This window comes from Eleutherodactylus coqui, chromosome 7, assembly GCF_035609145.1.
Source record: "Eleutherodactylus coqui strain aEleCoq1 chromosome 7, aEleCoq1.hap1, whole genome shotgun sequence".
Classification (NCBI taxonomy): Eukaryota; Metazoa; Chordata; class Amphibia; order Anura; family Eleutherodactylidae; genus Eleutherodactylus; species Eleutherodactylus coqui.
This window is the reverse complement of record NC_089843.1, coordinates 60,752,859-60,778,549: the sequence shown is the minus strand read 5'-3', so window position 1 is coordinate 60,778,549 and position 25,691 is coordinate 60,752,859.

The following is a 25,691-nucleotide window of genomic DNA, read 5'->3' as shown; positions in this document are numbered from 1 at the left end:
ACACTGGCGCATCGGCGCCCGTGTGACTAAGCCCTTATATGTCATTGCAACTAATTACTTTAGAAGGATTGTTGATCCAGGGATTATTCCGATTGCCAGATTTTAATCGGGAAGGATTTTTTTCCCCTAAAAGGGGAAAATTGGCTTCTACCTCACTTTTTTGCCTTCCTCTGGATCAACATTGAGGGATAATAGGCTGAACTGAATGCGTTTTTTTATCAGTCTTACATACTATGTTACTATAGTATGTTACTCTATTATAAGATATAGTGGCCAGAGTAAAAACTGCAAGAGGATTATTTTAAATTATGCAAAGTGACATTGTAAATCTATTTTTAAAATGAAAAGACTTGATTTAAAGAGACTCTGTCACCTACTTTAAGCCCTATAAGGTAAGCTTATACCTAAAAGTAGGTGACCCGCTTAGTCTGGGGAAGTAATTGTTATACTTACCTTCCTCGTTCTTCCCCCTAGTGTCAGTGCTGAAAGCTGCCGTTTAGTGCATTGAGTGGCGCTGCTAAGTAGACCGCCTATTATAAAATTAGAACAGGCTGACTATTTAGCAGCACCGCTCAATGCACTGAGCGGTGGATTCCAGCACTGACGCCAAGGGAACGGCGGGGGAGAAAAGTATAAAACTTACATTCCTGGACTCAGCAGGTCACTTACTTTTAGCCAATGGGTTTAGTTTATAGGGATAAAAGTAGGTGACAGAGTCCCTTTAAACAACAGGCCATTTTCTGACAATACATTCCCTCTGCAGAACATAAAGCACTTTCCTTGAATCAATGAGTTGTTTGCAGATTTAATTTCTCTTGTCCAGATGCCTGCTGAAAAGTAAATCTCTACAGCTGCCATTGCAGCAACTGAGGAAGGTGACTATCCAAAAATCATGTAAAGGAAAAAAGAGTAACAACTACGTTTTGTGAAAATACTATAAAACAGATTAGAAAAAAGAATGTTTAATTTTGTAATTTTAAATATAAATAAAAATAAGGTGATATGAAGCGGAGCCCTTGGCAGCAGCGAGTCTGCTCGGGGGAAGAATGGGCGCAAGAGAGGTATTAGTACCAATTAGCAGATTATGCAAAATGATCGCTCAAAGGTAGAGATGAGCAAGCACGCTCGGATAAAGCAGTTACTCGAGCGAGCACCAGTCTTCTCGAGTAACTGCTTACTAGTCCGAGCAGGCTCGGGAGAGAGGGGGAGAGATCTCTCTCTCTCTACCCCCCGCTAACACCTGCTGCTCCCTGCTCACCCCCACCACCCCCCGAGCCTGCTCGGACCAGTAAGCAGTTACTCGAGAAGACCGGTGCTCGCTCGAGTAACTGCTTTATCCGAGCGTGCTCGTTCATCTCTACTCAAAAGCCATCTTTTGAGAGATTATCTGTATGTCTAAACGGCCCTTTACAGTTACATTCCTTCACCAGCTTCAAAAACCCATTTCAATAGCAGATAAGCATTCAAGTATTCATGGCATTTCCAGAGGCTATACATCTGTATTGTGGGAACAGGGTCTTCTGATGGGCACATAGAGAGGTCACAGCGGTCAAACTCTGACCTTTTGAACATTTACAGCATAGCCTGTGGATATACCATAAATGTTTAAGTTGATAACTCCCCTGAATGGTTTGATGGCTTTACCTTGATGAATTTCTGACAGACCACTACATCCTAAGGCTGCATTACCACTGTAAAGTCAGGGACAGAGATGCAGAACCTTTAATAGTAGACAAAACAAGTTGTGGAGACTCAGAGAGATCTTTTCCATGCTTTGCTGAAAATAAGGCCTCCTTCACATGGGTGACACGGCATCTCCGTGAGAAAATCGCAGCGATATGGCATCACTGGTCCGCGCGATATCGCGATTTTGTAGCGCTACAAAGTCACATGTGACGATACAAAGTCGTGCGACTTTGTAGCATCACATGCAAGGATTTTCAGAGGGGGGGTTGAAATATAAGCCCTACCCCAAAAATAAGCTGTAGCTGAAGAAAAAAATGTAAAAAGTATATATCACCTCTCCTGCACTGTCTGGTTCAATCACAGCCATTCTTCAAGCACTGGCTGTGATTGGCTAAGCATCAGCCAATCACAGCCAGCGCTTCCAGGAGTCGGGGATTTTTCAATCCCCGACCAGAAGATGAAGAAGAAAAGCAGTACCAGGACCCAGGAAGAAGCTGCAGCTGCATCAGAGAGTGCTTCTAAAGTGATGTATGTGTTTTTTTCTGCAGCTAGGGCTTAGACTGTGACTGAGCCCTTACTGCAGGAAGAAGATGGCCGTACTTCAAGACAGATGACTCCCCGCAGCGCTGAAGAAAGAACACGTGACCGGAAATGAAGCCGGTCACATGTTCTTTCTTCCAGCGCTGCAGAGAGACGTCCGTCCTGAAGGGGTCTGGGCGTCTTTCTTGAGTGTTACAACATTAGGGCTTAGTCACACTGGCGCATCGGCGCCCGTGTGACTAAGCCCTTATATGTCATTGCAACTAATTACTTTAGAAGGATTGTTGATCCAGGGATTATTCCGATTGCCAGATTTTAATCGGGAAGGATTTTTTTCCCCTAAAAGGGGAAAATTGGCTTCTACCTCACTTTTTTGCCTTCCTCTGGATCAACATTGAGGGATAATAGGCTGAACTGAATGCGTTTTTTTATCAGTCTTACATACTATGTTACTATAGTATGTTACTCTATTATAAGATATAGTGGCCAGAGTAAAAACTGCAAGAGGATTATTTTAAATTATGCAAAGTGACATTGTAAATCTATTTTTAAAATGAAAAGACTTGATTTAAAGAGACTCTGTCACCTACTTTAAGCCCTATAAGGTAAGCTTATACCTAAAAGTAGGTGACCCGCTTAGTCTGGGGAAGTAATTGTTATACTTACCTTCCTCGTTCTTCCCCCTAGTGTCAGTGCTGAAAGCTGCCGTTTAGTGCATTGAGTGGCGCTGCTAAGTAGACCGCCTATTATAAAATTAGAACAGGCTGACTATTTAGCAGCACCGCTCAATGCACTGAGCGGTGGATTCCAGCACTGACGCCAAGGGAACGGCGGGGGAGAAAAGTATAAAACTTACATTCCTGGACTCAGCAGGTCACTTACTTTTAGCCAATGGGTTTAGTTTATAGGGATAAAAGTAGGTGACAGAGTCCCTTTAAACAACAGGCCATTTTCTGACAATACATTCCCTCTGCAGAACATAAAGCACTTTCCTTGAATCAATGAGTTGTTTGCAGATTTAATTTCTCTTGTCCAGATGCCTGCTGAAAAGTAAATCTCTACAGCTGCCATTGCAGCAACTGAGGAAGGTGACTATCCAAAAATCATGTAAAGGAAAAAAGAGTAACAACTACGTTTTGTGAAAATACTATAAAACAGATTAGAAAAAAGAATGTTTAATTTTGTAATTTTAAATATAAATAAAAATAAGGTGATATGAAGCGGAGCCCTTGGCAGCAGCGAGTCTGCTCGGGGGAAGAATGGGCGCAAGAGAGGTATTAGTACCAATTAGCAGATTATGCAAAATGATCGCTCAAAGGTAGAGATGAGCAAGCACGCTCGGATAAAGCAGTTACTCGAGCGAGCACCAGTCTTCTCGAGTAACTGCTTACTAGTCCGAGCAGGCTCGGGAGAGAGGGGGAGAGATCTCTCTCTCTCTACCCCCCGCTAACACCTGCTGCTCCCTGCTCACCCCCACCACCCCCCGAGCCTGCTCGGACCAGTAAGCAGTTACTCGAGAAGACCGGTGCTCGCTCGAGTAACTGCTTTATCCGAGCGTGCTCGTTCATCTCTACTCAAAAGCCATCTTTTGAGAGATTATCTGTATGTCTAAACGGCCCTTTACAGTTACATTCCTTCACCAGCTTCAAAAACCCATTTCAATAGCAGATAAGCATTCAAGTATTCATGGCATTTCCAGAGGCTATACATCTGTATTGTGGGAACAGGGTCTTCTGATGGGCACATAGAGAGGTCACAGCGGTCAAACTCTGACCTTTTGAACATTTACAGCATAGCCTGTGGATATACCATAAATGTTTAAGTTGATAACTCCCCTGAATGGTTTGATGGCTTTACCTTGATGAATTTCTGACAGACCACTACATCCTAAGGCTGCATTACCACTGTAAAGTCAGGGACAGAGATGCAGAACCTTTAATAGTAGACAAAACAAGTTGTGGAGACTCAGAGAGATCTTTTCCATGCTTTGCTGAAAATAAGGCCTCCTTCACATGGGTGACACGGCATCTCCGTGAGAAAATCGCAGCGATATGGCATCACTGGTCCGCGCGATATCGCGATTTTGTAGCGCTACAAAGTCACATGTGACGATACAAAGTCGTGCGACTTTGTAGCATCACATGCAAGGATTTTCAGAGGGGGGGTTGAAATATAAGCCCTACCCCAAAAATAAGCTGTAGCTGAAGAAAAAAATGTAAAAAGTATATATCACCTCTCCTGCACTGTCTGGTTCAATCACAGCCATTCTTCAAGCACTGGCTGTGATTGGCTAAGCATCAGCCAATCACAGCCAGCGCTTCCAGGAGTCGGGGATTTTTCAATCCCCGACCAGAAGATGAAGAAGAAAAGCAGTACCAGGACCCAGGAAGAAGCTGCAGCTGCATCAGAGAGTGCTTCTAAAGTGATGTATGTGTTTTTTTCTGCAGCTAGGGCTTAGATTAAAGCTTTGACAGTAGGATTTCCTACTGTCAAAATTGCATTGCTCCGCACAAAAGTCTTGTTTTCGTGCGATGCGATGCAACAGAGAGGAAGGCTCCATAGAGAAACATGGGCTACAAAACCTCACGAGTCGCGGGCATATCGCCGGAACCGTGATGTTTTTGTATTGGATTGTTGCATACTACAAAACATCACATGTGTGAAGGAACCCATAGGAAAGCATGGGCTTTACATACATGCGATTTGTAGCATTGTAGCAACGTGACAAAATCGCGCTACTTTGTTGCCCATGTGAAGGAGGCCTAAATCGGCCAACCTGTCCCATGGGTCCCAGAGCAGTTGTGTGGTCTGCCTACATTGGCGGCACGCCACTGGCTTTAAGTGATGTTTTGTAGGAGCAGTGCTTCTTGGTGCAGCTATTTAACTTAACTTCCCTAATGAAGTGGTTCGTAGCAAAGCCACCGTAAGACCTGCAATATCCTGTTTTGTCGGTGACCTCATGTGACATCCGCATCTCTGGTCACGCTCTTGAGTGATCAGACCCTGGCTGTTACAGACATGATACCGTACCTGTAGTTTTGGTCCCAGCATTTCTCTGACCCTTCTTCCCCTGTTACATTGGGCACTACTACAATAGAGTTGCCAACTGTCCAGAAATTCCTGTCCTGCTGTTCACGCATTATTTAAGCTGCTTCTACCAAATAAAAACTGAGAAATTTGATAAGCACCTGTGTTTGTGCATATCTATTTAAGGGTTGAGGCTTATTCCCAGCCTTTTGGTTTATACATTCCATTTTTTATACATCTACCAATGGGTTGTACGTCTACTGGTTGGCTGCGCCCGGCACCCCATGCATAGACCTTTCTTGCTACTTCAGCATCAGGATACCTAATTAGGACAAGGACCTCCTCACCACCACTGTACCTGACCTCATGAGGTAGCTGCACTCCTTTTTCCTCACCATATCATCTATTCCATAGAAATAAGGCACTTTTTTCAATGTCCATTGAAAAAAAAAAAAATAGATGCGTCCATGATTTTTTTTAAGCTGCTGGTACTTGAGCGCGTTAATTTGACTGCAATTATTGTTATTTTCCAGCTCACAGTAAGTGCTGATAATGAGTTCATATCAGTATCTGTACACATGTATTACTTAGAATCCTTATCATTCATTATGGTTTTCCAGTGTGTCTGTAAAAAATGTTGTCCATCCGTGATTTTTAGATAAGTGGTCCAGGAAATAGAAACACTAGGAGGTTCCCTATTTTTGCTATAGAATGTCGTTCCAAGTGGTGCGAGTACTGTGAAGTATGATTGAGTTTTTCATTGCACTGCATAGGAAATGATTAAACACCATAGTAGCCATAACAACCAGTAATTGAGAATTTCTGATACAGAATTATTATGTAGTAGAGAGACACAACTTATGGAACACTTATTATCAGTGTTAGCAATCACATTAAGAGCTTAGTCACACGAGCGTTTTTTCGCCCGATTTGCAGATGTGTTTGCGATCCGCATCTAAATAGACCCAATGCTTTGCAATGGGAGTGGTCACATGTCCTTTTTGTAATCGGATGGGCCGAAAAGTATAGGACACAATAATTGGCAGAACACATGTAACTGCGTTCTGCGCAAATCGGTGTTCCTGTGTATGTGCGGTCAATGGGGCCAGCGGCAGCAGCGCCGACCCCATTGAGAACATATACTAAAGATCGTTCTCCTCTGCCATGGCTGTCACAGCTGTGGCAGAGGAGAACGATGTTCTCCCGCTGAATTCAATGGAGCCGGCAATTGAAAGCAATGGGCTGCCGGCAAGCGCTGTATTAATTTTCGGGGAAGGGCTTCAAATATAAGCCCTTCCCTGAAAACCATCCTAAAAGAGTGTAAAAAATATATATATATAGTCACCTTTTTGCAGCTGCCGGGGCTCAGCTGCGTCTAGCCGGCTCTTCTCCTGAACTGCTTTCAGTAGTATTCAGCAGGCACCCGTGTGACTAAGCCCTAAAGGGGTTGTCTAGGACTTTAAAAAAAATTCCATTATTGAACTGTCCTGAGGATAGGTCATCAATAGAAAAAATCAAAAGAGACCCAGACAATCCTTTTAAGGGCTCAGTCAGACGAGCGTTTTTTGCTGCACATTAACTTGTGTAAATTACATGCAAAATACATGCGGCATGACCAAAGCGGGCATCACAGCCCGGAATCCTCTGTCACAGCTGTGGCAGAAGTCCGTGGCATGCTATCCCATTGCTTTCAATGGGATCTGCACTGCTGCCGATCCCATTGAAAGCAATGGGATAGCATGCCGCGGTCCCCGCGGGGATGAAGGAAACTGCTGCCACAGCTGTCACAGCTGTCACAGCTGTAGCAGAAGTCCGCGGCATTCTTCATATCTTTTCAATGGGGCTAGCGCTGCTGCCGCTGGCCCCATTGAAAAGACTGTCGCAGCGATATCGCAGCGATTTTCTCGCACTGCTCTGCGAGAGTTTTCACTTCCTCTCGCAGCGCAGTGGAGAAAAAAACGCTAGTGGGTGGGAGCCCTGACAGCTATAGCAGGGGATTCCTTGGATGTGAAACCCCTGGATGTTTCATCTTGTGGTCAATGGAGCTGGTGGCAGCAGCAGCGACCCCATTGACAACATATAGAGAAGATCGCAATCCTCTGTCACAGCTGTGGCAAAGGATTTCTTCATCTCTGTGAGGAGTCCCCTCATCACTGAACACTGTGACAGCACTGCGCAAAGTTCTCCCATTGCTTTCAATGGGGCCGGCGCTTCAGCAGCCCCATTGAAAGCAATGGGCTGCCGGCAAGCCCTGCAGTGATTTTCAGGGAAGGGCTTTTAAAAAAAGCGCTTCCCTGAAAATCATCCCTAGAATGTGTAAAGAAATAAAAAATATATATACCCACTTCTCCACCGCTGTCGGGGCTCAGGAGCGTCTAGCCACTTGGTCCTTCTGAACTGCTCTGAAGTTCTTTCAGCAGGCGGGGATTTAAAATTCCTGCCTGCTGAAAGGGCTGTGTCTGATTGGCTGAGTGCCTGTGAATACAGCAACCAATGTTGTTTGCGCAGTAGTTCGCCAAAATCAGAAGGGTGTGGATTCTAAAAGAAACCTGGCAGCAGTTTAATCCCTACTAAACGAACTACAGGGGCTGATCGCTGAATTAGAGCAATTCCCATAAGTAACTTTGTTATCTTTCCTTTTGAAAGCATACCTGCATAAAATGACTTTTAAAATCTCCTTCATCGCATACAAATGTCCGCGGTCCGGTCTAGTGAGTGGGCCTGGGCCCTCTCTTCTGGACGGAGTTATTAGAATAAATTTCGCCCAGCATGGCTGCCAGATTCACATCCTCTACAGGAAAGCTTTGATTCCAAGGCCAGAAGTTGGCGGACCAGCTAATGTGTAGATGGGAGCTATGAATCTGCCCACAAAAGAAATACATGTTTTGCGCATGCTCTGGTCCTCAAACGTCAGGTGCATGCATGAGAGATCAAAGAGCTCCAGCAGATGATGTAATCCCCGCAGCTGAGGTGGGTGGGGTTTATGCTAACAACTTCGGCCAGATGAGGTAGTCCGAGCCCGCCTACCGAACTAACAAGGGAAGTTTGCATATGGCGCAGGAGAGTTTTGAAAGCATACCTGCATAAAATGACTTTTAAAGGAAGGGAAACAAACTTATTTATTAAAATTGCTCTGCCCCTGTAGTTAGTTTAGTACAGTTTAAACAGCTGGCAGGTTCCCTTCCAGGGCTCCTTTACACTGGCGATCGTGAGATCGCCACTAGAAAATCACGCCCTACCCTGTCTTCTTCCCTGGCATTGGATAGACTATACAAAATATACAACCTCATATCTAGACACCTCCCTATATCAAGTATACTTGGCAAACCAGTGCTTCCCCCTGGTATGAATAAAACGGACTTTGGATAGTGAATAGCTAGAAAACTCACAATAATTGACTTGGTCAACAGATTAGGCTTCAGACAGTTCAAATATTTCTGGTCCGTCTACTCAATTCCAAACCAAAGATTTTTCACCTTCAACAAATTAAGCACTATATATTAATTCTCTCCAAAAACAAGCAGAATTTGGCCAATATGACAGTTTTCGAAAGCCTTTGCAACACCAACACTAGGAGCCCTGGAATAATTACCAAACTATACTCTAACTTTACAACACCTACAGATAAGCTTCCCAACATGAAGAGATGCATAACTCTCCATCAATGTATCAATTACTGAGACTGGCTACAAACTTCTAATGAGATGGTACATGATTCCTAGGAGAATCTCCAATATGTTCACAAAGAAGTCAGGCCTATACTTTAGGGGTTGTGGCGGTGAGTACACCTTTTTACACATTTGGTAGAACTGCCCAAGTCTCTGCCGCTTTTGGGTTCAGGTATACACCCTAATATTCTCCATCACAAACCTATAGCTACAAAAATCGCCATTGGAAACTCTCTTGGGCTGAAGGATCCCTGACACTCCCTGACACATACACAAATGGATATTTTATTGCTTTCTATTAGCACGTATCTCTCGATCCTGGAGGAAGACATCAGTTAGCATTGACTTTGTGAAAACGGAACTATCCTGGATCATGGTCAACAAGAGATTGGCAGCCATCCTTATGGACCGCGAAACGCTAGATTAAAAAGCATGGACTTCTTGGTACCAATATTCTCTCCCTATGTGCCTGTGGAATTCTTCTGCTAGATCCCTTACCCATCCAGTGGAACCTAGCCTGCCTTCAAGCGCATTCTCCACCCCCCCAACAAACCTATGAAGGTATATTACTTCCGATTTGGACATTAGAAGGGTACCCCCTAATACTCCAATCCAGACAAAAGTACACAATAAATAATATAGCCGTAATTCCCCCTCCCCTCTTGTCTTCTCTTAATCTATTATTTTTTGCTGTTGCTCTCTAGCTGTTACCATTATTTTACCAGGGGTTCATGTTATTGAAGAAATAGAAATTTGAACCATATTTTAAAAAAAAACCAGACCTCAAACATGACTGTAATGTTGGACTTTTGAACAATTTTAAATTATCTAAAAATAATAAAAATCTTTGCCAATCAAAAAAAGGGGTTTTACACCCGTGTGAGATTTGTGTGTCTCATCTGATTTTCTCGCCAGTGTGAAGGCAGCCAAATACTTGCATTTGCACATACGCATTAAAATCAATATGTTCTATTCACTGCGTATTGCGCGTGCAAATATGTCTGTGTGAAATCAGCCTAAAGTTTTTAGAGCGGCTCGGATGAACATATGCACAAATACACTCGCCTCAGCGCAACATATTCGCACAGTGAACTAGGTTGATTTTCAAACATGTCTGTGCATCGTCCTGTATTTTTTTGCGCATGCAGGGCATATTCATATGCATGTGCGACACCCCTCCCCGCCCTGATTTAAAAAGCTATTTAGCCTAATAATATCCAGATGTGTTCTTTTTCAAGCAGTTTTGCACAGCTTTTCACACATTCCTTTGCATATTGTGCATGCATCCCCCCCCCCCCCCCCACCCCCCATGGACCTTCTATGGGACTCTTTGGTTCGCAAATACACAGGAAAATAGAGCGGAACCAAAATGCGTGCAGAAAAATTGCTCATATGAAAGAACCCATTGACATCAATGAGTTCTATTCTCTATGCACATATATTTTACGCGCACTAAAACGCACGCAAATGCATCCGCCTGAAGCCCCCTTAATGAAGACATTTTTCATGTTGAAGCGTGTATCCACGTGTATTTTTTGATGGACACCCAGTCATTTTTTTTCTGCATCACGGATTACGATCCATGTAGTCAATTTCTAATGCATGTGAACAGAGTCACGGTAACCCCATTTACTTGCACTGGAGGCAGATTGTCATCGGATTCTATGTGGATTTCGGATAGGGCGTGCATCAGCTGCGTATTGTTGTTAGCTTCTGCTACAAAATTGCTTTCATTTCTTGCCTTTCTATTACTCCGTCTATACTGCATATCTCCGTCGAGCGTGCTGAAATCAAAAGACAACCATGGAAACCGAAGCTTATAAATGAAATAGAAGTGGTGACCCAACAGTCAAGGGTCAGGAGGCGGAAGACACAGGAGGCTATTTTGTCATAGAATCCTAAGTAGCAGATTTCGCTGATGAAATGCCAGACAGGTGGCGGAGCAGACAGAAGCTTCCTTGATTCTAAAAACTGAGCTGTCACTCGATGAAAAAAAAAAAAAAGAGGATAAAATCCATGTATAATGCAGGTTGTTTTGCCATTGCTAAAAATCACATCCCTCCCGAATGATCTAGAGGCGTGCGGCACGATGTACTAATCCGGAGATGCATCACTCAACATATACAGAGTCGAAGTAATCATCACTAATCAATGCAAATGTGTTTACTCTCCATCAATTCCAATTATATCCCATCTCAAAAAAAACTACAAATGCGCCAATCTCTAAGTCCATCCTAAACCCCCGTACGTGTCTACTTAAAAGTATAATTTGCTTGATAACTCAAAAGTTTATTCTCCTGCTGGGGACAGCTGCTTGACACTGTTGAGAGCTATTTTTTTTTTTCCGGGGCTTGTTTAAAGCAGTCGAACTGGAAAACATTTAAAGAATCTTAATTCACATCACGTCACCGCCGGTAACCATAGTTACCAACCTGACAGTGACCAAGGCAATACATAGCAACGAGAACATTTTCAATGTGTCATAAGGAAGAAAAAAATATATAAATATCCTGAAGATAAGAAATGTGGCAGAGAGGAGGAAAAAAAAAAAACAGTGATTGCAAGGGGGGAGCATTAATGATCACGGAAAGGACGCTGAATGCTGCACTCATAGAAATGACACTGAACGCTGTAGGTATTCTACGTAAAGCGACACGGTGGAAATGTTCCTGAATTATTAAAATTTTTTTCCTTTGTCTCCATCATGTCTGGGGGGGGGGGGGGGAGTGAGTTAAATCGGAATGTAAGAAATGGAAAGCATTAATCAGATATGCTGAGCACAATGGCCAGGAAGATGATTTGTCTAACAGCCATGATGTAAGTTTTTACGAAGGTCAGACTGACAGTGGCGTCAATGGCGGATATCCAGCTGCTGAAGATGTGGAGTGTAATATTATCAGTTATGCCCCCCTGTGTGTTTATGATTGCATTGCAGAGGAATCAAGCGAGCTATCGTTTCTATTTAAAGGGCATTAAGCACTAAAGGAGCATTGGTTTAGTTTGTAGGCTTCGAAATGCATATATATATATATATATATATATATATATATATATATATACTATTACCATGCAGAAATGAACTGCATATCGTTCAGGAACCTCTATAGGATTCACAGCATATTAAAGCTAAATCTACACTTCAATCCAAGAGTGGATAGACAGACAGAGATAGACAGACAGACAGGCAGAGACAGACAGGCAGATCATTTTAAACCTGCACTAGAATTTTTATAGCAACACTGATGGACACTTTATTAAAGACACCTAGTAACACGTTGGACCTCCAGTAGCCTGCAGAGCAAGGGGCGCAGATAAAGGCTCATGGGCCCTGGTGCCAAAGTTCAGCTACTCCCTACCTCTGCAGAACTTCTTTTCACAGCTGTCAGCTGTTGTTCTTCAATAACCTTAAAAGATCAGAGACACACGCCTTAAGATACATGTCTGTCTGCATTCTCCACCGGGGCGATAGATTTGTCAGGCAACCAAAACTTAATACTTCTTCTTGAATGGACATAAAACAAAAAGAAAATAAAAAAATATGCAGGAAAGAAAAAAAAAATACACTATAGAAAGACCAATGTCACTCCCCATGGTCACCCAAATTACCCCTATTGATAATCTGCCGGTCCTGGGGCTGGTAGAGGGGAGGACATTGTTGGTGAAAAGTAAAAAAAATACTCACCTATTGCGCCGTTCCTCACCTATGCAGTCTGCGATGCCTGCATTGCTCATCCGCTAAGTTCCTGGTAGAACAATTATGTGATTTGCACACATGATCACTCCGCCCATAAGTGAGCGGTCAAGCTGTGCGGGAAGCATGGACTACAGAGACCAGGAGCGGGAGGAGCAGCACAGAGGACACTGCTACTGTGTGAGGAGCTGGGGCCTATAAGTGGCACTGCTACTGAGAGGGGGGCTGCAACCTACATTATCACTGTTTTGTGACATGTAAGGGGTGTCATTACTGAGTGGGAGTCTATGAGGGGAATGATTACTGATTGAAGACCTATTTGGAGCATTGTTACTGAATAGAGACTATGAGGTGGATTAATGAGTATGGACTTCTATGATGCATTATTACTGAGTAAGGACCTATATGGAGCATTACTACTAAATGGGGGCCTAGATGGGGAATTATCACTGAGTGGGAACCCATATGGAGCATTATTACTGAGAGGGGGCCTATATAAGGCATTATTACTTAGTGGGAAACTATATGGAGTGTTATTACCAAGTGGGGGCCCACTAAGATGCATTATTAATGAGTGGTGTTATTAATGAATAGGAGCTTGTGAGGGCAATAATTACTGAGTGGGGCCTATATGGAGCATTATTACTGAGTTGTGGCCTATGTGGAGCATTATTACTGAGAGGGGGCTTATGTGGGGTGTTATTACTGAGTGGGGGCTTATATGGGGCATTATCACTGAGTGTGGGCCTGTGAGGGGCATTATTGAGTGGGGGCTTATATGTAGCAGTATTACTGAGTGGAGTCCTGTATGATGTATTTTTACTGAGTAGAGTCTATGAGGGGAATTACTACTGAGTGTGAGTCAATGTGGAGCATTACTACTGAGTAGGGGCCTATTTGGGGTATTATTACTGAATTAGGGCATAAGGGGAGCACTATAAATTAGTGGGGGCACTTTTGCTGTGTGTGGGACATGATAGGCATTATGGATGGGGAGATTATGTGAAAGTTTTAAAACAAAGCTAAGTCCCTAAAAAATGGAGGAGTTAAGCATGTCTGTAACAAATTATGACTGGGAGAAGTCATCATGACAGTCTGGGCCGGATGAAAAAACGGGGAAATAAATGATTCTTGTCAGAGGAGCTGTAACCTGTAATCACTGGATACAACAGTAATGTAATTATATATATATATATATATACATATATATATATATATAGTAAAGTGCATGTGTAGATCTAGTGTTGTAAGGAAGGTCCGCTACTCATGTCTGCCGCCCTCTTGCAGTTCCAGGCAGCCACAAACATCATTCTGCTATTTCTGTGCATATGGAACTTATCTTTTGGTTTTTATCCAGCACTGGAAGGGTTAACTGGTTCTCTCACTCTCAGCTCAGCTGTGGGATTAATGGGCAGTCATTTCCTTATTTTTGCTGAGCGGATGCACTTTCTGCTTGCCTCAGTATTTGTGTTTCCTCTGGTCACGCCACTGCTAGGTCTTCTGTCTCTGGACTGTTCAAGTCTATTGTGACCTCTGTCTGGACGGAATGGTAGCATCATGAGTGACAAAGGACTTAAGGTACACCGTGTACTAGGTTACCCTGTGAAACTCTCCAATTAGTAACTTGGTAGGGTCCCATGCTACCCCCAGGGAAGGAGATGGTAGAGCCCCGTGACAAGGCCATATCTACCCCTCCATCTCCTCGGCTGTGGGCCTGTTCCTCGGATGCTGCAGTTATATGTGACTATCATCTCTTCTGAAGTAATTACTGACTATAACAAGTAATATTGTATCACTCAAGAAAAGACATCCAGCCCCCCCCCCCTTAAAGCCTTTTATCGAATTCACCATCACCACGTTCTCTGGCAGAGAGTTTCATAGTCTCACTGCTTTTACAGTAAAGAACCCCCTTGTATGTCGGTGCAGAAACCTTTTTTCCTCTAGATGTAGGGGCGCCTCCTTGTTACAGTCACACTCCTGGTATAAATAGTTGATGGAAGAGATCTCTGTATTGTCCCCTGATATATTTATACATAGTAATTAGGTCACCCCTCAGCTGTCTTCTTTCTAAAATAAATAATCCCAATTTTGATATCCTCTCTGGGTATTGTAGTTCACCCATTCCATTTTTTTTACTTTAGTTGCCCGCCTTTGTACCCGCTCAAGCTCATATATTCCTCTTGAGCACCGATGCCCAAAACTGTACAGAATATTCTATGTGTGCTCTGACCAGCCACTTGTAAAGAGGAAGAACAATGTTCTCATCATGCACCCCTAGACCTCTTCTGATGCACCCCATGATCCTCTTTGCCTTGACAGCAGCTGCCTGACACTGATTGCTCCAGTTAAGTTTACAGTTACCTACAATCTCCAAGTCCTCCACATATCAGTGTTCCCTAATAGTTTCCCATTTAGTATGTAAGGGTGACATTTATTCCCTTCCCCATGTGTATAACTTTACATTTATCAGTGTTAAACCTCATTTGCCACTTTTCTGCCTCCAACTTATCCAGATCCTCTTGCAACTGCATTCTGTCCTCTCTTGTGTTAATTTTATTACATAGTTTTGTATCAACTTTAAATCTTGATATTTTACCGCATAATCCTTCTACCAGTTCATTAGTAAATATATTAACCCCTTTATGCTACAGGACATACAGTTACAGTGAAGGAAATAAGTATTTGATCCCTTGCTGATTTTGTAAGTTTGCCCACTGTCAAAGACATGAACAGTCTACAATTTTTAGAGTAGTTTAATTTTATCAGTGAGAGATAGAATATCCAAAAAAAATCCAGAAAATCACATTGTCTAAATTATATATAAATATATATTTATTTGCATTTTACACAGAGAAATAAGTATTTGAACCGTTAAGAGTTCCGGCTCCTCCAGACCAGTTAGACGCGCCTAATCAACTCGTTATCTGCATTAAAGACAGCTGTCTTAAATAGTCACCTGTATAAAAGACTCCTGTCCACAGACTCAATTAATCAGTCAGACTCTAACCTCTACAACATGCGCAAGACCAAAGAGCTTTCTAAGGATGTCAGGGACAAGATCATAGACCTGCACAAGGCTGGAATGGGTTACAAAACCATAAGTAAGACGCTGGGTGAGAAGGAGACAACTGTTGGTGCAATAGTAAGAAAATGGAAGACATACAAAATGACTGCCAATCGGAGTCGATCTGGGGCTCCATGCAAAATCTCAGCTCGTGGGGTATCCTTGATCTTGAGGAAGGTGAGTGATCAGCCTACAACTACATGGAGGGAACTTGTTAATGATCTCAAGGCAGCTGGGACCACAGTCACCAAGAACACCATTGGTAACACATTACGCCGTAATGGATTAAAATCCTGCAGTGCCCGCAAGGTCCGCCTGCTCAAGAAGGCACATGTGCAGGCCCGTCTGAGGTTTGGATGATTCTGAGTGTAACTTTTATTTTCCTTCCATGGTCATAATATACAGCAACAGCTGTTTCGACCTGCGGCATGGGTCTTTTTCAAGCTGAATACGACCCATGCTGTGGTGAGTTTGTAATTACCATACACCATCGATGCTGCTCCTGGACATTGGAATCTGAGGATTTATTGTAGGACTGGGATCTCATCCCACCGGAGCATGCATCTAAATTCCACTCCATCCATGATTGGAATATTGGTGAGTGCGGCTGTAAACTTCATTTATCTTTGGCTCCTTGCTTTGCCCTCTTATGCCTTCACACAGTAATAATGCCCTGCTATGGCCATCTTATAGCAATAATGCCACCTTATGGCCCCTACACAGTAAAAATTTCCCCTTTATGGGCTCCACATAAGAATAATTACCCCTTTATGTTTTCTTCCACTTTAAAATAAAAAAATGCTCCTTAATCTTGCTTCTCCTGCGAATCTACTCCACTTCAGTTCTTTCTCTGCTCCAGGTAGCATGGTGTATGTGCTGAGACATGTAACCACTATGGCCAATATCTGGCCTCAAGTGCTGACTTACATGCTGCTTAGCACATAATCGCTCTGCTAAAAAGAGGAAGTCCAGACAGGAGACGATCAGCAGAGGAAGCAAGAATGGTAAGTACTTTTTATTCGTGTGTTCTTGTATTGGTTCTGAACCTCTTGGATGATTCACCAGCTTCCTAGTGGGCCAGTCCAAGCTTGCTCACCCCTCCGATCACTAACAACCTCCGAGCATCTGCCACAGCTTGATGACAGAGAGTGTCAATGCATTCTCCTCTCCGGCTCAGTCTCCTCCAATTGGGTGCCCATTTACTGTGAATGTAGGCTGGAAGGTCAGGCCGATCCTTCCTTCACTAGCGATCATCATTCCTGTGTAAAAGCCTGTTAGGATGTCCTGTGTAAGACACCCTTAGATGAAAGTACTGGTATGCTCTGAGCAGCTAACAGGAAGGGTTCATCGATTCATGCTGCTTGTGCCAAATTCTGACCTTTGCACTATTTTTTTCTCCTACATCCTAGAGTTTAGTGTGAATCTGGATGCTGGGCCCTTGCAGATTACTAGAACTAAGATAACAAACTTCTGAACGCCAACTGCCTTTGGTACTGAAGTGTTGTGAAAAGGTATTTACCCCTTCTCAATTTCTTCTAGTTTTGCATATTTCTCACACTTCAATGTTTCAGATCATCAAATTACTTTTAATATTAGACAAAGATAAACCATCTAATTATAAAATGCTGTTTTTATATGATGATTTCATTTATTGGAGGAAAAATGCGAATTAGCCCTACCTTACCCTAGGTGAAAAAGTAATTGCCACCTTAATTGCTATTTAACAGAGGCAGTGAAGTCCAACTAGTTTGGAAAGAACTGACTATGTGGACCCTTGACCAAAAAAAATTATAATAAAATATAACTTTTATTAAAGAAATAACTAAAAGGAAGAACATACACACATAAATCTAGATCCAGGAAAACCCATGGAACCGATAAAAATGTATTGATACCACTGTCCATAAACAGTATTATAGGTCTTAGGAATTTTCCTTGTAGGTCTAGAGCGAAAATTTATCAGATGGCTATCCAAAAGGCGGCTATTCTGGGCTGCTGTGAATATGCCATCTGATTATCCAGGGACCCGATTACCAAAATTTTGCCCTCGGGATACTCTTTGACTTAACGGCTAAAATTATTCTATCTTTCTGTACTCGGGACTATTATCCCTGAGAAATTATAACTTTCTCTCGCATAAAGGGTAGAAATTTTTCTTACCTATACCCTACTCTTATTTCTACCATTGTAGTAGTAGGGTTCTCGTAGTCCTGTCAGTTCATTTATCTTATATGGCGACAATAATCTATCTAGTAATATAATCGTCACCAGTGGAAATGACAGTTCTACTCTGATTGATCCCTCTATATCCAGTGTGTCATTTATTTGACAGTGCTGGACATTTTGAGGCTTCATCAATTTTTTATTTTTGTACCACTATCCGATTTCTGACTGGGAGTCATTAAACCAGTAAAGTACCATTTTTGGCGTATTGAAACCCCTGATGAACCCACGTTGTGGGAGAAACGCGTTGGGTTATGCTCACAATTTTTAGTGGTCCGGCATAGCTTATTTTCTCGATGTGAACGACGTATACATCACCGAACCTGATCTCTGGAGTTTGGGTCACGTTCTGTAACATCCAACTGTCGGACTTATGTCACTTTTTCATCTCCTGATTAGGTTGACGTGTATACAATAGATTCTGATAATCCTGTCAGATTCTGCAAAGAGACCGAATACACTACATGGCTGAGTCATAACGATACTCAGACTGACCGGTCTATTACTGTTTATGGACAGTGGTATCAATACATTTTTATCGGTTCCATGGGTTTTCCTGGATCTAGATTTATGTGTGTATGTTCTTCCTTTTAGTTATTTCTTTAATAAAAGTTATATTTTATTATAATTTTTTTTGGTCAAGGGTCCACATAGTCAGTTCCACCTTCATTGCTAAATCAACCAAATTCAATTGACAGTTGGGTTGAATCTCACTAGCCGCACCCCGGCATGATCACTGCCAGACCTGCTGAATCTGAATATCACTTAAACAGAACCTGTCTGGTAACATGAAGCCAACTAGAAGGTCTCAAAACGTGCTGGAGAGATTTGATTACAGATGAAAAACAAGGTCATTGAAATCTACCAGTCTGGAAAGGGTTATAAATAGAGATGAGCGAGCACCAAAATGCTCGGGTGCTCGTTACTCGGGACGAAATTATCGTGATGCTCGAGGGTTCGTTTCGAGTAACGAACCCCATTGAAGTCAATGGGCGACCAGAGCATTTTTGTATTTCGCCGATGCTCGCTAAGGTTTTCATGTGTGAAAATCTGGGCAATTCAAGAAAGTGATGGGAACGACACAGAAACGGATAGGGCAGGCGAGGGGCTACATGTTGGGCTGCATCTCAAGTTCACAGGTCCCACTATTAAGCCACAATACCGGCAAGAGTGGGCCTTCCCCCTTCCCAACAACTTTTACTTCTGAAAAGCCCTCATTAGCAATGCATACCTTAGCTAAGCACCACACTACCTCCAACAAAGCACAATCACTGCCTGCATGACACTCCGCTGCCACTTCTCCTGGGTTACATGCTGACCAACCACCTCCCCCACGACCCAGTGTCCACAGCGCACACCAAACTGTCCCTGCCCAGCCTTCAGCTGCCCTCATGCCACGCCACACTCATGTCTATTTATAAGTGTGTCTGCCACAGGAAAAGCAGGCACACACTGCAGAGGGTTGGCACGGCTAGGCAGCGACCCTCTTTAAAAGGGGCAGGACGATAGCCCACAATGCTGTACAGAAGCAATGAGAAATATAATCCTGTGCCACCGCCATCAGGAGCTGCACACGTGGGCATAGCAATGGGGAACCTATGTGCCACACACTATTCATTCTGTCAAGGTGTCTGCATGCCCCAGTCAGACCGCGGTTTTTAATTCATAGACACAGGCAGGTACAACTCCCTATTGTGAAGTCCCTGTGGACCGACAGCATGGGTGGCTCCCTGGAACCCACCGGCGGTACATAAAAATATCCCATTGCATTGCCCAACACAGCTGAGGTAGTAATGTTGTGCTTAATGCAGGTGGGTTTCGGCCCACACTGCATGCCCCAGTCTGACTGGGGTTCTTTAGAAGTGGAAACAGATGCATTTACAACTCCCTGTGGACCCACAGCATGGGTGGGTGCCAGGAAGCCACCGGCGGTACATAAAAATATCCCATTGCATTGCCCAACACAGCTGAGGTAGTAATGTTGTGCTTAATGCAGGTGGGCTTCGGCACACACTGCATGCCCCAGTCAGACTGGGGTTCTTTAGAAGTGGAAACAGATGCATTTATAATTCTCTGTGGACCCACAGCATGGGTGGGTGCCAGGAAGCCACCGGCGGTACATAAAAATATCCCATTGCATTGCCCAACACAGCTGAGGTAGTAATGTTGTGCTTAATGCAGGTGGGCTTCGGCCCACACTGCATGCCCCAGTCTGACTGGTAATATATACCTTAACAGTAACCTCGTTGGTGGTAATGTGGTGGTGACTGCGGACGTGGTAGCGCGGTTTTATGTAGTTGGTTTTCGGAATGTGGCCAGGATTAAGTGGGCCGTGGCGGGGGGATGGTGGTGGTGCTCTCTTGTTGTGTCGTTAAAGGTGAAATTCTTGGACTGCCACCAGACGGACCAATGCAAAGGTATTTGCCAAGAATGTTTTCATTGTTGGAGGAGGAGGGGGATGTTTTGGAGGCACTATGTGTCCTCTACACGTGTCCGTGGTTATATGCACCTTAACAGTAACAGCGTTGGTGGGAAATGGCCTCGCCGCCATCATGTCTTTGTGAAGCCTCTGTTTCCATACCCCAGTGACATACCATTAGCAGCGGTATAGGCAGAGCCCAGAATTATTAACACTTCAGCGGTAGCATTAGGGACAGGCCCCACTAACATATCACTAGCAACAGTATAGGGGGAGCGCAGTCTTAGTTCCATTTCAGTAATAGTAGCACTCAAGACAGGCCCCAGTAACATTCCCATTGCAGCAGTTTAGGGAGATAACAGTCTCTTTCACATTTCAGTAGCTGCAGTATAGACAAGTCCACAGTTACATTTATGTAGCTAAAGTGTAGGCCAACCCCACACACCTTTCTGTACCATGAGTGCAGGCGAAGAACATAGAAATTACTATGATTACACTGTAGGTGAGGGCCCAAAAAAATTGGTGTACCAACAGTACTAATGTACCTCAGAAAAAATTGCCCATGCCCAACCAAGATGGCAGGTGAAACCCATTAATCGCTTTGGTTAATGTGGCTTTAGTGGTAAAACTAGGCCTGGAGGCAGCCCAGTTTAATGAAAAATTGGTTCAAGTTAAAGTTTCAACGCTTTTAAGAGCATTGAAACATATAAAAATTGTTTAGAAAAATTATATGAGTGAGCCTTGTGGCCCTAAGAAAAATTGCCCGTTCGGCGTGATTACGTGAGGTTTCAGGAGGAGGAGCAGGAGGAGGAGGAGGAATATTATACACAGATTGATGAAGCAGAAATGTCCCCGTTTTGGATGGTGAGAGAGAAAGATGCTTCCATCCGCGGGTGCAGCCTACGTATTGCTTACGTATCGCTGCTGTCCGCTGGTGGAGAAGAGAAGTCTGGGGAAATCCAGGCTTTGTTCATCTTGATGAGTGTAAGCCTGTCGGCACTGTCGGTTGACAGGTGGGTACGCTTATCCGTGATGATTCCCCCAGCCACACTAAACACACTCTCTGACAAGACGCTAGCCGCAGGACAAGCAAGCACCTCCAGGGCATACAGCGCGAGTTCAGGCCACGTGTCCAGCTTCAACACCCAGTAGTTGTAGGGGGCAGAGGCGTCACCGAGGACGGTGCTGCAATCGGCTACGTACTCCCTCACCATCCTTTTACAGTGCTCCCGCCAACTCAGCCTTGACTGCGGACCGGTGACACAGTCTTGCTGGGGAGCCATAAAGCTGGCAAAGGCCTTGGAGAATGTTCCCCTGCCTGCGCTGTACATGCTGCCTGATCTCTGCGCCTCCCCTGCTACCTGGCCCTCGGAACTGCGCCTTCTGCCACTAGCGCTGTCGGATGGGAAGTTTACCATCAGTTTGTCCACCAGCGCCCTGTGGTATAGCATCATTCTCGAACCCCTTTCCTCCTCGGGAATGAGAGTGCAAAGGCTCTCCTTATACCGTGGATCGAGCAGTGTGTACACCCAGTAATCCGTAGTGGCCAGAATGCGTGTAACGCGAGGGTCACGAGAAAGGCATCCTAACATGAAGTCAGCCATGTGTGCCAGGGTACCTGTACGCAACACATGGCTGTCCTCACTCGGAAGATCACTTTCAGGATCCTCCTCCTCCTCCTCCTCCTCTGGCCGTACACGCTGAAAGGATGACAGGCAAGCAACATCTGTCCCCTCAGCAGTGGGCCAAGCTGTCTCTTCCCCCTCCTCCTCATGCTCCTCCCCCTCCTCCTCAACGCGCTGAGATATAGACATGAGGTTGCTCTGACTATCCAGCGACATACTGTCTTCCCCCGCCTCCGTTTCTGATTCCAAAGCGTCTGCCTTTATGCTTCGCAGGGAACTTCTCAAGAGGCATAGCAGAGGAATGGTGACGCTAATGATTGCAGCATCCCCGCTCACCATCTGGGTAGACTCCTCAAATTTTCCAAGGACCTGGCAGATGGCTGCCAACCAGGCCCACTCTTCTGTAAAGAATTGAGGAGGCTGACTCCCACTGCGCCGCGCAAGTTGGAGTTGGTATTCCACTATAGCTCTACGCTGCTCATAGAGTCTGGCCAACATGTGGAGCGTAGAGTTCCACTGTGTGGGCACGTCGCACAGCAATCGGTGCACTGGCAGATTAAACCGATGTTGCAGGGTCCGCAGGGTGGCAGCGTGCGTGTGGGATTTGCGGAAATGTGCGCAGAGCTGGCGCACCTTTCCGAGCAGGTATGACAAGTGGGGGTAGCTTTTCAGAAAGCGCTGAACCACCAAATTAAAGACATGGGCCAGGCATGGCACGTGCGTGAGGCTGCCGAGCTACAGAGCCGCCACCAGGTTACGGCCGTTGTCACACATGACCATGCCCGGTTGGAGGCTCAGCGGCGCAAGCCAGCGGTCGGTCTGCTCTGTCAGACCCTGCAGCAGTTCGTGGGCCGTGTGCCTCTTATCTCCTAAGCTGAGTAGTTTCAGCACGGCCTGCTGACGCTTGCCCACCGCTGTGCTGCCACGCCGCGTGACACCGACTGCTGGCGACGTGCTGCTGCTGCTGACACATCTTGATTGCGAGACAGAGGTTGCGTAGGAGGAGGAGGAGGGTGGTTTAGTGGAGGAAGCATACACCCCCGCAGATACTACCACTGAGCTGGGGCACGCAATTCGGGGGGTGGGTAGGACGTGAGCGGTCCCAGGCTCTGACTCTGTCCCAGCCTCCACTAAATTCACCCAATGTGCCGTCAGGGAGATATAGTGGCCCTGCCCACCTGTGCTTGTCCACGTGTCTGTTGTTAAGTGGACCTTGGCAGTAACCGCGTTGGTGAGGGCGCGTACAATGTTGCGGGAGACGTGGTCGTGCAGGCCTGGGACGGCACATCGGGAAAAGTAGTGGCGACTGGGAACTGAGTAGCGCGGGGCCGCCGCCGCCATCATGCTTTTGAAAGCCTCCGTTTCCACAAGCCTATACGGCAGCATCTCTAGGCTGATCAATTTTGCAATGTGCACGTTTAACACTTGAGCGTGCGGGTGCGTGGCGTCGTACTTGCGCTTGCGCTCAAACTGTGGCGCTAGCGATGTCTGGACGCTACGCTGAGAGACATTGCTGGATGGGGTCGAGGACAGCAGAGGTGAGGGTGTGGGTGCAGGCCAGGAGACGGTAGTGCCTGTGTCCTCAGAGGGGGGTTGGATCTCAGTGGCAGGTTGGGGCACAGGGGGAGAGGCAGTGGTGCAAACCGGAGGCGGTGAACGGCCTTCGTCCCACCTTGTGGGGTGCTTGGCCATCATATGCCTGCGCATGCTGTTGGTGGTGCCTCCCCAGCTGATCTTGGCGCGACAAAGGTTGCACACCACTGTTCGTCGCTCGTCAGGCGTCTCTGTGAAAAACTGCCACACCGTAGAGCACCTTGACCTCTGCAGGGTGGCATGGCGCGAGGGGGCACTTTGGGAACCAGTTGGTGGATTATTCGGTCTGGCCCTGCCTCTACCCCTGGCCACCGCACTGGCTCGGCCTGTGCCCACACCCTGACTTGGGCCTCCGCGTCCTCGCCCGCGTCCACGTCCTATAGGCCTACCCCTACCCCTCAGCATGGTGTATTACCAGTGATTTGATTTCCCAGGCAGGAAATAAATTAGCGCAAGCCTGCTGTTAAACGTAGCTGGCTGCGTATGATTTTTCTTTACGTTCTCCACCCACCACACACGTACCCAGAACGCTGAGGACTGTCAGAGGCAGGCCAAATAGAATGTTTCCCTTTTTTTTTAAAGAAAAGGCCCACTGACTATATTCAATCAATAATATATGTCTTCTGGCCCTGCAAATGTGTCACAGAACTGCAGGGTTGCAGAGTTATTAACTACAGCAGAGCGGTGATTTTTCCCAGGCAGGAAATAAATTGGCGCAAGCCTGCTGTTAAACGTAGCTGGCTGCGTATGATTTCTTTACGTTCTCCACCCACCACACACGTACCCAGAACGCTGAGGACTGTCAGAGGCAGGCCAAATAGAATTTTTTCCCTTTTTTTTCAAGGAAAGGCCCACTGCGTATATTCAATCAATAATAAATGTGTTGTGCCCCTGCAAAAGTGTCACAGAACTGCAGGGTTGCAGAGTTATTAACTACAGCAGAGCGGTGATTTCCCAGGCAGGAAATAAATTGGCGCAAGCCTGCATGCCATAATAGAATGTTTTCCCTTTTTTTTAAAGGAAAGGCCCACTGCTTATATTCAATCAATAATAAATATGTCTTCTGGCCCTGCAAATGTGTCACAGAACTGCAGGGTTGCAGAGTTATTAACTACAGCAGAGCGGTGATTTTTCCCAGGCAGGAAATAAATTGGCGCAAGCCTGCTGTTAAACGTAGCTGGCTGCGTATGATTTCTTTACGTTCTCCACCCACCACACACGTACCCAGAACGCTGAGGACTGTCAGAGGCAGGCCAAATAGAATGTTTCCCTTTTTTTTTTAAAGAAAAGGCCCACTGACTATATTCAATCAATAATATATGTCTTCTGGCCCTGCCTACACAATTCTGTCCCTGTAGTATTACTGCAGGGCGCAATGCTCTGCACAGCCGATTTAAAAAAAAAAAAAAATGCAACACTGCTAACAGCAGCCTGCACAGTACTGCACACGGTTAAATGTGGCCCTAAGAAGGACCGTTGGGGTTCTTGAAGCCTACACTCACTCCTAACACTCTCCCTGCCTAACCACCACTTCTGTCCCTGGACTATTACTGCAGGGCGCAATGCTCTGCAGACAGCCGATTTTGAAAAAAAAAAAAATGGGCAACACTGCTAACAGCAGCCTCCACACTACTGCACACGGATAGATGTGGCCCTAGAAAGGACCGTTGGGGTTCTTGAAGCCTACACTCACTCCTAACACTCTCCCTACAGCAGCTCCGGCACCAGCAGCACTTTCCCTCAGCTAACTCACAAGGCATCTGAGGCGAGCCGCGGGAGGGGCCGACTTTTATACTCGGGTGACATCTGATCTCCCCAGTCACTCACAGCAGGGGGGTGGTATAGGGCTTGAACGTCACAGGGGAAGTTGTAATGCCTTCCCTGTCTTTCAATTGGCCAGAAAAGCGCGCTAACGTCTCAGAGATGAAAGTGAAAGTAACCCGAACACCGCGTGGTGCTCGTTAAGAGTAACGAGCATCCTGAACACCCTAATATTCGCCCGAGCATCAAGCTCGGACGAGTACGTTCGCTCATCTCTAGTTATAAAGCCATTGCTAAAGCTCCAGGACTCCAGCAAACCAGAGTGAGAGTTATTATCTACAAATGGAGAAAACATGGAGCAATGGTGAACCTTCCCAGGAGTGGATGGCCTAGT